The sequence below is a fragment of the Manis javanica genome, chromosome 1 (genome assembly GCF_040802235.1).
Source record: "Manis javanica isolate MJ-LG chromosome 1, MJ_LKY, whole genome shotgun sequence".
Classification (NCBI taxonomy): Eukaryota; Metazoa; Chordata; class Mammalia; order Pholidota; family Manidae; genus Manis; species Manis javanica.
Genome location: NC_133156.1, coordinates 64,234,261 through 64,247,552, shown reverse-complemented (window position 1 = coordinate 64,247,552; position 13,292 = coordinate 64,234,261).

The window sequence follows — 13,292 nt, the reverse complement described above, 5'->3', positions numbered from 1 at the left end:
CTTTTGATATATTTTTGAATTCAGTTTGCTAATTTTTTTTTGAGGATTTTTGCATCTATGTTCATCAAGGATATTGGTCTATAATTTTTTTTTTTTTACTGTCTTTGGTTTTGGTATTAGAGGAATGCTAGCCTCAGAGAATGAATTTGGAAATATTCTCTCCTCTTCTACATTTTAGAATCTTTTAAGAAGGGTGGGTATTAGCTCTTCTTTAAATATTTGGTAGAATTCAGCTGTGAAACTACCTGGTTCTGGATTTTTGTTTGTTGGGAGTTTTTTGATTACCAGTTAAATTTCATTGCTGGTAATAGGGATGTCCAGATTTTCTGTTTCTTCTAGGGTCAGTTTTGGAAGGTTGTATTTTTCTAGGAATTCATCTGTTTCTTCTAGGTTGTTCAATTTATTGGCATATAATTTTTCATGGTATTCTTTAATAATCTGTCTTCCTGTGGTATGTTTTGTGACCATTCTTCATTTCTGATTTTGTTTAATTGTGTACTCTATCTTTTTTTCTTGTTAAGTCTGACCAGGGGATTATCTATTTTGTTTATTTTCTCAACCAACTAGCTCTTGGTTTCATTGACTTTTTAATTGTTTTATGTTTCTCTATGCTTTGATCTTTTTTATGGCCTTCCTTCTGCTAACTTTGGGTTTCATTTGTTCTTCTTTTTCTAGTTTCTTTAATTGTGAGTTTAGACCATTTATTTGGGACTGTTCTTATTTCTTGAGGTAGGCTTGTATGGCTATGCATTTTCCTCTTAGAACAGCTTTTGTGGTGTCCCACAAATTTTGAACAGTCGAATTTTTGTTTCATTTATCTCCATGTATTGCTTGATTTTTGTTTTAATTTGTTCATTTATGCATTGGTTATTTAGAAGCATGTTGTTTGGCCTCCATGTGTTTGTAGGCTTCTTTGTTTTCTTTGTGTAATTTCTTTCTAGTTTCATACCACTGTGGCCTGAGAAGCTGCTTGATACAATTTCAATCTTTTTAAATTTATTGAGGCTCTTTTTGTGACCTAATATGTGATCTATACTGGAGAACGTTCCATGTGCACTTGAGAAGAATGTGTATCCTGCTACTTTTGGGTTCAATTTCTGTAGATATCTGTTACATTCATATGATATAATGTATTGTTCAGTGCCTGTTTCCTCATTAATTTTCTGTCTGTTTGGTTTATTGATGTGAGTGGTATGTTAAAGTGTCCAAAAATGAAGGTGTTGCAGTTTATTTCCCCTTTTAATTCTGTTAGTATTGTTTTACATATTTAGATGTTCCTACGTTGGGTACAGAGATATATATAGTGGTTATATCTTCTTGTTTGACTTGCTCCTTATTATTATATTATGTCCTTTGTCTTGTTACTTTCTTGGTTTGGAAATCTATTTTATCCCTTTGTTTCTCTCTTCTCCTCTGGTTCCCCTAATATGCAAATATTGTTTTGCTTGGATTGGTCACACAGCTCTCTTATCTGGAAATTTTTTTTCTTTGTTTTCAGCTTTGTTGTGTTCCTGTTGTCTAATTTCCATCTCATTGATTGTCTCCTCTAGTTTTCTGATATATGTACTGCTACTCCTACTTTTTTGTCCCTATTATTTGCATGAAATATCTTTTTCTATCCCTTCACTTTTAGTTTGTGTATGTCTTTGAGTCTAAAATGAGTCTCTTGTAGGTAGCATATAGATAGGTTTTGGTTCTTTATCCATATTGCCACTCTGTGTCTTTTGATTGGTATATTCAGTCCATTCACATTTACGGTAATTATTAATAAGTATCTACTTATTGCCATTTTATTGGTTGTTTTCTGTTTGTTTATATAGCTCCTCTCTGTTTGTTCTTCTCTTATACTCTTCTCTTGTTATCTGATGGTTTTCTTTACTGTTGTGGTTGGATTTCTGTTTTTTAATTTTTTTGTGTATCTGTTACAGGATTTAGGTTTGTGGTTACCATAAGGTTCCAGAATAACTGCCTGACTATATAACAATACTAAGTTGATGATTGCTCTATTTCAAACACAATCTGAAACCACCTTTTTCTTCTTCCTCCTCCACACTTTATGTATTAGATGTCATAATGTGCACTTTTTGTGTATCTCTTGGCTGAATTTGTTTATAGTTGATTTTACTACTTTTGTTTTAATTTTGTACTTGCTTGGTAATGAATTGGTCTAGTACCTTTACTGTGTGTTTATTTTCACTAGTGAAAACTATTTCATTTACCCTTAGAAAGATTTCCATCTACAGCAGTCACTTGAACATATCCTGTAGTGCTGGTTTAGTCAATATAAATTCCGAGCCTCTGTTTATCTGGGAATTGTTCAATCTCTTCAGATTTGAATAATATTGCTGAGCAGAGGATTCTTGGTTGAAGGTCCTTCTGTTCAATTAATTAAGCATTTCATGCCACTCTCTTCTCACCTGTAAAGTTTCTGCTAATAGCCTGATGGGGTTTTCCTTATAAGTAATTTTTTGTCTCTCCCTGGCTGCTTTCAATACTCTCCCCTTATCCTTAACTGCCATTTTCATTTTTATATGTTGGTATTGTCTTCCTGGGGGTCCTTTTATTTGGGTTTTCTGCCCTTCCATGACCAGAGAGTGTCTTATTTCCTTCCCCCAGATTGGGAAAGTTTTTCACAATGATTCCCTCAGAGAGACTTTCTAACCTTTTGTCTCTCCTCCTTCTGGTACCCTTATTATGCAAATATTGTTTTGTTTGGATTGGTCACAAAGCTCTCTTTTCATGCTTTCATTCCTTGAAATTGTTTTCTGTCTGTTGCTCAGCTCTGTTGTGTTTCTGTTCTCTAATTTCCATCTTTGTCTCCTCTTTGCAGCAATCTTTTGTTTCCCCCATTGTAGTTCATTTGAGTTATTATATTCTTCAGCTCTGAGTGGCTCTTTTTCAGCTCTTGTATTTCTTTGTTGAAGTCCTCCCCAAAGTCTTCAGATTTGTGGGCATATTTGTGACTTTTTCTTTAAATCTTTATCGGGAAGATTAGTAATCTCTATTTCACTTAGCCCTCTTCCTGGAGTCTTATCCTGTCATTTTGTTTGGAATAAATTCCTCTGCCACTTCATTTTGTCAAGGTTTCTGTGTTTCTTCCTTTGTAATAGATGGATCTGATGCTTCCTGACCTAGAGAGTAATGACTTTATGAAGAAGGCATTCCGTGGAGACCAGGTTTTCAGTGGAACCCCAGTTGCTGTTGGTAGGCAATGAGCAGGGCTGCCTTTCTGTCTGTCAGAAGTGGTCTCAGTCTGCTGGGTCTGGTAGTTTGCCTCAGCCAGCCCTTTGTGATCAAAGCAGTGGCTTCTGCTGGCATTGTTGTGGGTGGGCCTCTCTCTGCTTGCCCTGCAGCGATGGCAGGTATGCTTTTCAGTGAGGGCAGGTGGTTGTGCTTCTCTGGAGCAGGGTGGGGCATGGTGAGTCATGAGGTGCCCAGGTGTGCTATGACAGAGTCACGCTGGTACCCCCTGGCAGCAGTGAGGTGCGCAGGACCAGGCTTGGCCACCGGTTCAGTGGAAGGAACACTCGGAGCTGGGTCTTGCTACAAACACCTAGAAATGCTACATGAGGAAAAATAAATATCTTTTAAATGTATAGATGGGCTCATAAGAAAATAATGGAAACCTACAAGTGTCAAAAATGAAGAGAGAGATAAATGAGTGGCGGTCATGCCCACAGGCTGCCCTGGGACATCTCAAGCCTTGAAGAATCTAGAGACTAGAAGTTTAATGGCTGTGAAGGGGAAGTAAGACTAAACAGAAGACCCTCAGCAGGTGGTGAGTTGGAAGTGACACCCCTTCATAAAGCTTAGAGCCTCAAAATGTCAGTACTTTTCTTTTTTCTTTCTAGAAGAGGGAATGCTGTATAAAGTTTTTAAAAGTAAAAACTGATAGTAGATATTTTTATGTAAATACCAAATTCTGGCTAGAATTTTCTAAATTCTGGAAGGGGGAGAAGTGGGAGAGTGAAGGAGGCGAATGCAGGTGGGGGGGAAGGTCACACCCAGGGTATCTAAAATATTTGCAGTGTTTAACTTTTTGCTCTATGTCCATCTGAGTTTATTCTATTACTTTTTGTATTTGTGAAATACTTTTGGGTAAACATCCACAATGAAGAAAATGAGGTTGCAAAGTGATGTGTCTAGTATGTCTGTGTATGTGTGCCTTGTATATGTGTAGAACTTCCAGAGTATGTACATTTAAATAAAGACTACGGCAAGTTGCAGAAGAATTCATATAGAAAGATACATACAATTTAAAACATGTAGCGCAATACTGTTGGTGCCTGAAGACATACCCACATAGTACAATTATAGAGAGATTATATATATGAGAGATAAAACATAAATTATATATGAGAATTGGTGAATACCAAATTAAGTGTAGTGGTTATATCCCAGGGAGGGATGGGGAAAGGCATCCGGGAAGGGCCACACTAGGTGAACTGAACATTGTTGGCCTTATATCATCTCTAAGCTGGGTAGTACATACTATTCTTTATTACCACTTTTTATTTCTTAAATATTATAAAAAATACTTTGAAACTTTTAAAATAAAGTATTTTAATGTCATAATCTTCTAAACAGCACCTGGGCATGCATGCCTGAGGCTTGAGGGCATGCTGGTGGCCTAATATCTTAAGAGTGACCACCTCTGCTCAGAACTGTCTCCTTAATTTTTTTCTAATGCAATAATTAATTTTATTAATGCTTATTGAGCCCCTACTCTGTACCAGGCCCTGTTCTAGGTTCTAGAGATACAGCAGTGATGAAAACAGAAACTATATCCTAGTGCATATCAGATCCAGATCATCTCAGTAAAGTCTGGACTCTGCAGGAAAAAGTTGCTGAATTTTTTTCTCTAACTGCTATTAGAGGCATTGGTAGATGTGTGTGTAGCATATGCTGGAAGGTTTTTTGTGATTCATTTCTGAGGATTCTGTACATGTTCAAATAAACCTCGGAATTGTGACCAGGTATTGTGTCAGCGTTAATGAAATACACCTATAATTCATACATGTATCTACACTATCTGTATAGACTCATCAGATAGGCCTGGAGGAAAATTGCATTGGAATTAAACTAGATATTATGGCAGGATTTTTCATTTATGGGTTGTCCTGATGAGATATTCTTGATTTTATTGTGGTTTAGATTGGCTGTTCTAGAAAACAGCCAGGAATCTACTTCTGAACCTGAGAAGTCACCATTTATCACCCTTACTCCCAAATATTGATTAAGGTTTATTTGTGTATCATGTTGTCGAGTGATTGCAGCCATCTTTTTCAAAGGGGTAGAGAGTAATATAGTCTTTGAAGGACAAAAGTCAGTCTGCTTGCTTGTCATCACCTATTGTCACTTAACAAACCACTCAAAACATAATGCCTTAAAACAGGAGTCATTTCATAAGCTCAGATCTGTGGGGTAGGAACTGGTCAGGGCTCAGTTGGGTGATTCCTTTGACTCACAGGGCATTGACTGGGACCACTCAGTTGTCTCAGCTGGTAGCTGTTTAGATTTGGAGGTTCCAAGAGGGATTCATTCAGATATTTGCTGTCTTATTTGTGTTGAGTGATGCTTGGGCTCATCTGGGCTTACCCTTTCCTATAGTTTCAGGGCTTCTTGACATGGTCTCTCCACAGGTGACTGAACTTCTTACATGGCAGCTCAGAAACCTAAGAATGCGTGTTCTTGGAGGCATAAGTCTCTTGAGGCCTGGACCCTGGATACTAGCACAGCAGCAGTCCAGGAACACAACACTTTCAAGGGGAACATGTACTGAGGAGGGGTCCAATGAATCTGTGACAGTCTTTAAGCCATCACACCATCCTTTTCCACTGTTAGCTAATGATGTGGATACAGATAAGGACTCACTGTCAGGGTCCCACACATAGGCTCAGCCTACTATGATAAGCAGAACTCAGTCAAAGCAGGATATGTCAGAAGGGACTGGAATATCAGACTATCTCTTGTGGTGCTTTTAACCAGAGGAAAGCGAGATAATGTAATGACTCAGCAACTTGGAGTTAGGGGTTAGAGCCAGAATGTCATTCCTTCATTCATTCTCTACATTCCACTTAGTAAATATTTATTGAGGCCTGCTATACACCAGTAACTACTAGGCACAAGAGTAAGACTGTCTTGCCAATGGGTTTCAGCCCCGGACAAGTTCACTATGGATTCAGTGAGACCAAAGAATGACAATGGCTTGGGGTGAAAGGGTTATATCCAACTTTATTCCCTCAGTGGCAGGTCAAGCACTAGAATCCCGTCCACTCAGAGTGAGTCTGCCTGCAGCAAGCCGGTCTGCCTGTAGGCTTCTCTGCCCCCGCAGTTGCCTCAGTCTCTGTCCTCGGTGCTGCCAACACTCCAGTCTTGTCTCTGCTCTCCTACAGCCTTGCAGCCATGCCACCCAGAGCACTGGGTGTAGCTCTTTATATAGAGTCAATAACAACGTATTGTGTGCAGTGAGCTAGCCAACCAGGGCCAAGTGAGAATCCCGGCCATAGGAACCTTCACTTTATACACAGAGATACTTGTTCTAATGGATCCTATAGTGTGTTGGAGGTTAACAAATAAATGGGTAAATGATTAAGCAATCTGGAAAACGTGACAGATTTTTCAGGGAGTTAAAATCTATTATGAGAACTCCCTGTGGAGTGGATGTTTAATCTGATTACCTGAGTGGTACAAAAGAGCCAAGACTGGAAGGAAGCACATTCTAGAGAAAGTGCAAAGTAGGAGGAACAGGATGAAGGTGAGTGTGTTTGGAGCACTATGAGTGATGGGAGCTGTAGGAAATGAAAATGTAGAGAGAGGCAGAAGTCAGAGAATTTAGGGCCTTCAAAACCATGGTGAGGAGTTTGGATTTTATTGGAGCAAGGAAGAAAGCCAATAAAGGGATTTGATTCAGGGGAGTGGCATAACTTGATTGATGTTTATGAAAAGATCTCTCTAGAATGGACTGTGAAAGCACAGGAAAAGGGGGAAGGAGACCATAGGTTGGGAATGGTGTGTTTGTGTGTGTGTGTGTGTGTCCTGGTGAGAGCTGAAGGCCAGATATTAGTGGTGCAGATGGAAACCATAGACAGATTCAAGAGGTATTTAGGAGGTAATGTTGATGGGGATTGCTGATGGATTGGAAAGGGTACAGAGGGAGAGGAACACCTCAAAGAGGAGGCCTAGGTTTCTGGTACCTGGGACCTACTGTCATCTCTGCTTGCCTTGTCACCCAGCCGGACAGAATATTTAGATCATTATTTTCACTCATCTCAGCTTGCTTTTGAGAGTGAGGCTTCTGAGTTACCTTGTGGCTTCTGTAAATGCTACCAGCAGTGAGCCCAGAAATATTCAGACACTAAATATATATTAAAAGTACCTTTCAGTCTGCTAAGGGAAAAAAAGGGGGGCAGTGCCTTCCTAATCCTTTCGTGGTCAGCAGATTTAGCTGAGCCAAGTAGCATGAGCTTTCCCCTGTGTGGGTGTCACAGTGTGTCTTTGAAAAGTGGCTAGCCTGATCATGAGAATAGAGTTGAGAGATTCAGGCTCTGTGGGAAACTCTGACTTGTTCTTGCAACCTATCAAGGAAATAGCTCTAGGAGAGCTCTCTTGCCTGCTTCAGGGTGCTGCTCCTCTTGATTTTCTCGGATGAAGGGACACTGAGTGATCACAACTTCAGCTTTGTGCCATAATGTTAGATTGACCTTAAGCGGCTGTAGCTGCAGACAGTGGGCCAAACAAGATGCCGGAAAAATATCTGAGTAAGAATTATTTTCTGGGCAAATCTTTACAATTCTTCAGATTGTAGTTTATCATTCTAGTCTAGTTGGAAGAGTTTGGACATCAGAATAAAAAGGTAGTTTATTATTGTGAGGAGTTATGGACAGGCATACTATGAAGATACAGCAATGGAGGGGAATAAGCGTATTCTGTTAGCCTGATGTTGCTGTCTCTGGCAAGGAGATGCTGTGGGTTAAACTTTTCAAGTCTGCTTGGCTTCACTGCTCAGCTAGTTATTTATCTCTGTTTTAAAAGTTTCCAGGCTTATATGAGAAACTTGTACAAATAAATCTAAGGATCAGAATCAAAGCACTTTGGTATCCAAAAATCTGTGATCCTTACCTCTAAAAGTAAGTTTTGCTTCAACTGAACTGCTTCCCTGGCTCTTCACATTTAATAATATGCTCTGCTCAATTTGGAGCATGGTATTTTAGAGTTATTTCTAAATGTCTTAAATATGCACACATAAATAGAAATTTGCCATCAGTGTCCTGTGCTCTTTGTACATAAGGCTAATAGTTCTAATGACTCTAAACATGCAGATTGTCTCCTACATAGGGCCATTGCATGAGACAATGCCAGGGGACCTTTCACATTGTATTCCTGTTGAGTCCCGTCCCCTGGGTGGTGCCAGTGGTGCCTTTCATATGCCTCTTGGGAGTTTGGAATGAGGCATCTTGTTGCCACCCATCTCATCCATGAACCAACTTCATGAACCTATTAAATGCTCCTCTCCTATCTTTGGCACTGTTTATGGTACCTAGGATGGGCCTCCAGGCATTCTTGGGTGTACCAGGCTACAGACTTTATGCTGCTGGCGCATACTACTTATAACTTGGCTTTTGCTTTGGTTTCTGGATGTATTTTGTCCTACTATATATGAGAACCCTGCCCCAAGCCATGCCTAGCTGTTGTCCTTCCCTTTTATAGGGCATTGGAATCTGTTTCCTGTACCCATCCTTAGGCTCTACTCCAGCACAGAGTCTTGTCCCAGCAAGCATAATCTGCCTCAGTCTGTTTCATCTGACAGGTCCAACTCAGATCAAGCCCAGGTGTGCTCACCTCCTGAAACACTGTGATTTGTCCTGCTGTGAAGCCATGCCCAGTCTTGATCCTGACATTTTGGGCTCATTCCCTGTTTCTTGCAGGATCACTTTAGAGGATCAAGTGGGCAACACACAAGAGGGTGATATTATCCCATTATAAATCTATATCATTGGACATGTAAGTGTGGGCTGAGTTATGACTCATATTACTTCATTCAACAGCATTTGACAGGAGCGTTTTAAATTTAATTCATGAAACACATCAATAAATACATTCTTTCCATTTTTGTTGTTTATGAAAAGCTCGAAGTGTTTGAAAGATCAATTCCTAAACATCAGTTTGTCTTTCTTTGGGTTGGCTAGTAACATAAACTTTCTCCTCCTGGATTGTCATTCTCTTCTTTATGTCCCATTCCCCTATCTTTTCACTCCATTAAACCCTTAGAAATTTGGACAAAAGGTGGAAGTTAGATATAGGAGATGCAAGGCATGGTGTTTCTTCAATGGTTGTTTTCCTTCGTGTTGGGTAGGTTGAGATCTGCCCTTATTTTCATAAAGGGATTCATAAAGCTCTGGACATAACCAACTCTATTCTGGGAAAGAAACAAAAAATTGAAATTTGGGTTTTTTTTAGTGGTACATTCAGTGAAAGAAAAATGATGAGTATTTGCAAATAAGCTTAATATCACTTAGTCACATACACCATTGTAATCTGGGCACAGATTTAAGACACATGTAATCCCTGTGCTCTCTGGAAGCTCCCCAGGGGTGACATCACTTGTTAGGAGGTTGAGAGGGAGTATCTCAAAGAATGTAATGGAAAAATCCCAAATGCATATGTAATTGGTTATGAATCCCAGAAAGTTCACTGTGTTTATACCAAGAAGACTGACTGCATCTTTTAAGAAATAGGAGTCTGGCTGTTACCACAAAACTGTCTTTTGAAGATCCTATTCCTCTTACTTATGCCCTCCGATTTTGTCCATTAGGAACCCAGGTGTAAGCATGGGGACCTTCAGCAACTGCCTTTCTGGCAAAATTGAGAGGTTAAGTCTGTAGGGACAAGGGGTAAAATTCTACTCCCTTTCCCTTACAACCTATCCTCACTTTCAGCGTTAGAGGGTTTGGGTAAATGGCCAACGACTGCGCCCTGGTTCCATGCGGGAGACACATGAACTGAAGCAGCATTCCGTGATGAAAAGAGCCCTGCTTCAGCATCAGACTCGCTGGCCTGGCTTTGAATCCCTGGCCATTACTCGCCGAGTGACCCTGGGAGAGTGCCTTAATCTCTTTGAGTCTCTGTTGTGCTATATGCAAAATTGAGGATAAAAATACCTACCTTGCAAGAATTGTTATGAGAATGGAAGATGATAAATAACTATTTTTCATGTTTCCTACAGAGTAGAAATTTATAACCAGTAATAGGAATTACAAGTATTTGTGACTATAACTTTTATTATTGTGATTTTTATTATTATTATGATTATTACTATCAGCTCCCTCTCCTTTTACTTCTTCCTAAGAATTCCTTGCAAGTCCACCAGTGATAGGTAAGTACTGAGAAACATTCTGTTTCTTCCTTTCTCTTGGGCTGGCCTAGGCACTAAGGCACAATCTCCCCCCAAACTTACCCCAGACTGCTGAGATCCCTTAGCCTGGCAATGCACACCCCATGATTGAGTTCAGTTAACTCAGGACACCATCCTATCCCTACTCACCATTTCTTCAGGTGATGGGAAATGAATCTTGATTTTGCAGATTAAAGGTGATTTAGTCACATTAAGTTTAAAACTTAGTCTCAGTTAATTATGTTTGGTTCAGGTTTTAGAATAGTACAATTCAAAGTTCATAACCTTTCTTTCCATCCTCCTGGCGGTCTTGGGAGACAGGTGGAGATTATGTGCTGTTAGGGTATTGGGGCAGTGGGTGTAGTCTGCAGGCTGGCCTCAGCACTGCCGGCCTTCACTGGTTCTTCAGGACCGGCCTCTGTGGCCCTACATCTGCTGCTGACGTATCCAGTGCCGCTGGTTTGGGGGCTTGGACAGAAATGTTATGCTGATGTTTGTTGTCCCTGCCAGAGCCTCTGGTGACCAGGTCCACATTTTCTGTGTCCTTTTCACCCAGCTGGGGCCTCTGGTCATTTAATCCTCTGACCTGGCTGCTTTTCTCTTTCTCTGTCTTCCTTGCTCAAAGAAATCCAATTTTGTTCAGGGTACCAATGCGATTAATACCAATATTCAGCTTTTCAGACTTCTTTTCTCTAGGGATAAATAAGAATAGGCTTCTAGGCTTCTCAGAAACTATTGTTTCCAGGACGTGGAAAAATAAAAGCTGACGTGTGCCTTTTGTCTTTGCCTTTTCCCATTCTTGCTTATTGGAATGTAGACATGATGCCAGAAGGTAGAGCAGCCGTCTGGCCACCAGCATGCCACATACTAAGGTGACAGTAAGATGCGAGGAGGAGTCTGATGTCTTTGAATACAGACCAGAACTACTTATCTTCAGACTTTTTGTTAGAGGGAAAGAAATAAACCTGTATTTACTTAAAAGCCATGGTGATCTAGTCACAGGTACATGCAGCTAAAAGCAATAAAAATTGATCAAATTGTGTACCACATTCCTAATCTTGCTGCCTCTAAGGCCTAGTCTTGTGGCCTCCCAACCTCCACCAGCACCCGCCAGAGTAGCAAGTGTTTTTATAGACATCCTGTGTGTTAGGAAACTACTGTTGTATCATTGTGAGGAAATAAAATTTCCCTGGATTCCTCAGTACTCTCATAAAAAGCACTAGCCTTCTGAACACAGAATGTAAAAGATATAAAGATAGAGAATTGGCTTTCACTTTCTCTGCACACATTTTTGCATACAATAAGGCTGTGTAGCCATTTGTTTCCCTAATAATGTAGCTAATTGCTCTCATCAGAGAGGATAACAAAACCTGTCATCTCCCCCAAAGCCACAATCTAGAGATAGGCAACTAGGTTAGCTCCTAGGAATTTATTTATAAACAAAGATGAAGCTGGGGACCTATCCAGGTTGGAGTTCAGGCTCATTTGACTCCTGGAGAGATTTTATTTATAATCCAACACTAAGGGTAAGAACCCCGCATCCTTTCCATCCCCACAGAAGGAGGTTCCCCCCCCCCCCTTTCTTCTCTTATTTGGGGAAGGGAGTGGAGGCAGCTGCTTCTCTCTTGTGTATAAACAGAGAAAATCCATTATTCTCCACCTTCACTACCTGAGTTAAAAGATACGGTGGCTCTCTGGGAAGCCTGTGGCCCTGGTGCGGGCAGCTGGCACTCTGGGGTTATCCTCGTTGTTGATTTGGTTGTATCAACAGAGGACTCCTCTCTGGACTGGACGCTTCATATCTCTGCAGTATTCACCTTTGAAAAGGAGATAAAACTGTGCAAGCGGCATAATATGTCCCAGTTCTTGACAAAACAATCACACTTTTATCCTTCCTATTCTGCAGTCCATTTATAGCCACTATTCTTTGATTCCCCTGAGTTCAGGCTCATTTAAAACTGTAAGCCCTACTTGCTCTAAACAGCCTGACTCTTTCACACTCTTGTGTGAAATGGACTTCACAAAGTTGGAAGTCTGAATGGAACATTTAACCGTTTGTCTTTGCTCTAGTCTTTCCTCACTTTGAAGAGTACCTTTAGAGAAGTAATATTACAGGAATAAAATATGCATGGTGCTATATTTCAGAATATTAGCCTGTTGTACTGTTTGTGTTAGCTAGTATAACATTACCACATTACGTGGTGCTGCAGTCTTTCATGACATTGTAAATTTAACCCATCGTCAGACTTTGGGACCGTAGTAGCAGTACTTGGGCTGACCTTATTGTTTATTTTGCATTGAGCCATTTCTTGCTTGGACATGGTACTTTGCATCTTGGTGTGGTGCAATGTGTGTACATCAACCTCCTTGTCTTCTGTCCTTCAAATCTGGTAGGCCAAGCAGCCACAATGTCTTTGATCCTTTTCCAATTGAAGGATGAGGTCTGGTTTCCTTCCCTCAGAATCTGTGCACTGTCTGTGATAGTGACCAACAGAAAATGATGGAAAGGGTGCTGCAGTAGTTTCTGGGCCAAAGCCTTAAGAAGCAGCTGCATTCACTTCACAGGAAACATTCTTTTAGCCTGGAGTCACCATGTAAGCAACCAAATTACTCTGCAGAAAGGATCATATGGAGAGGACATGGAGCCCAGCCAAGCCTAAGCTTTTAGCTCTCCTTGTCAAGGCATTGAGCATGTGAAAGAAGTCATCTTACCCCTTTCAGAGCACCCCATCCTCCAGCTGAACACTGGAGTGACTCCAGTGGATGCCACAGGCAGCAGAAGAATTGTCCAGGTGAACCCTACCTAAATTTCTGACCCCCAAAATTTTTAGGTGTAATTAAATTGGCTATTACACAAGTCAATAAGCAGAACACCCAGGTTCATTGCTGTCCTTCCTTT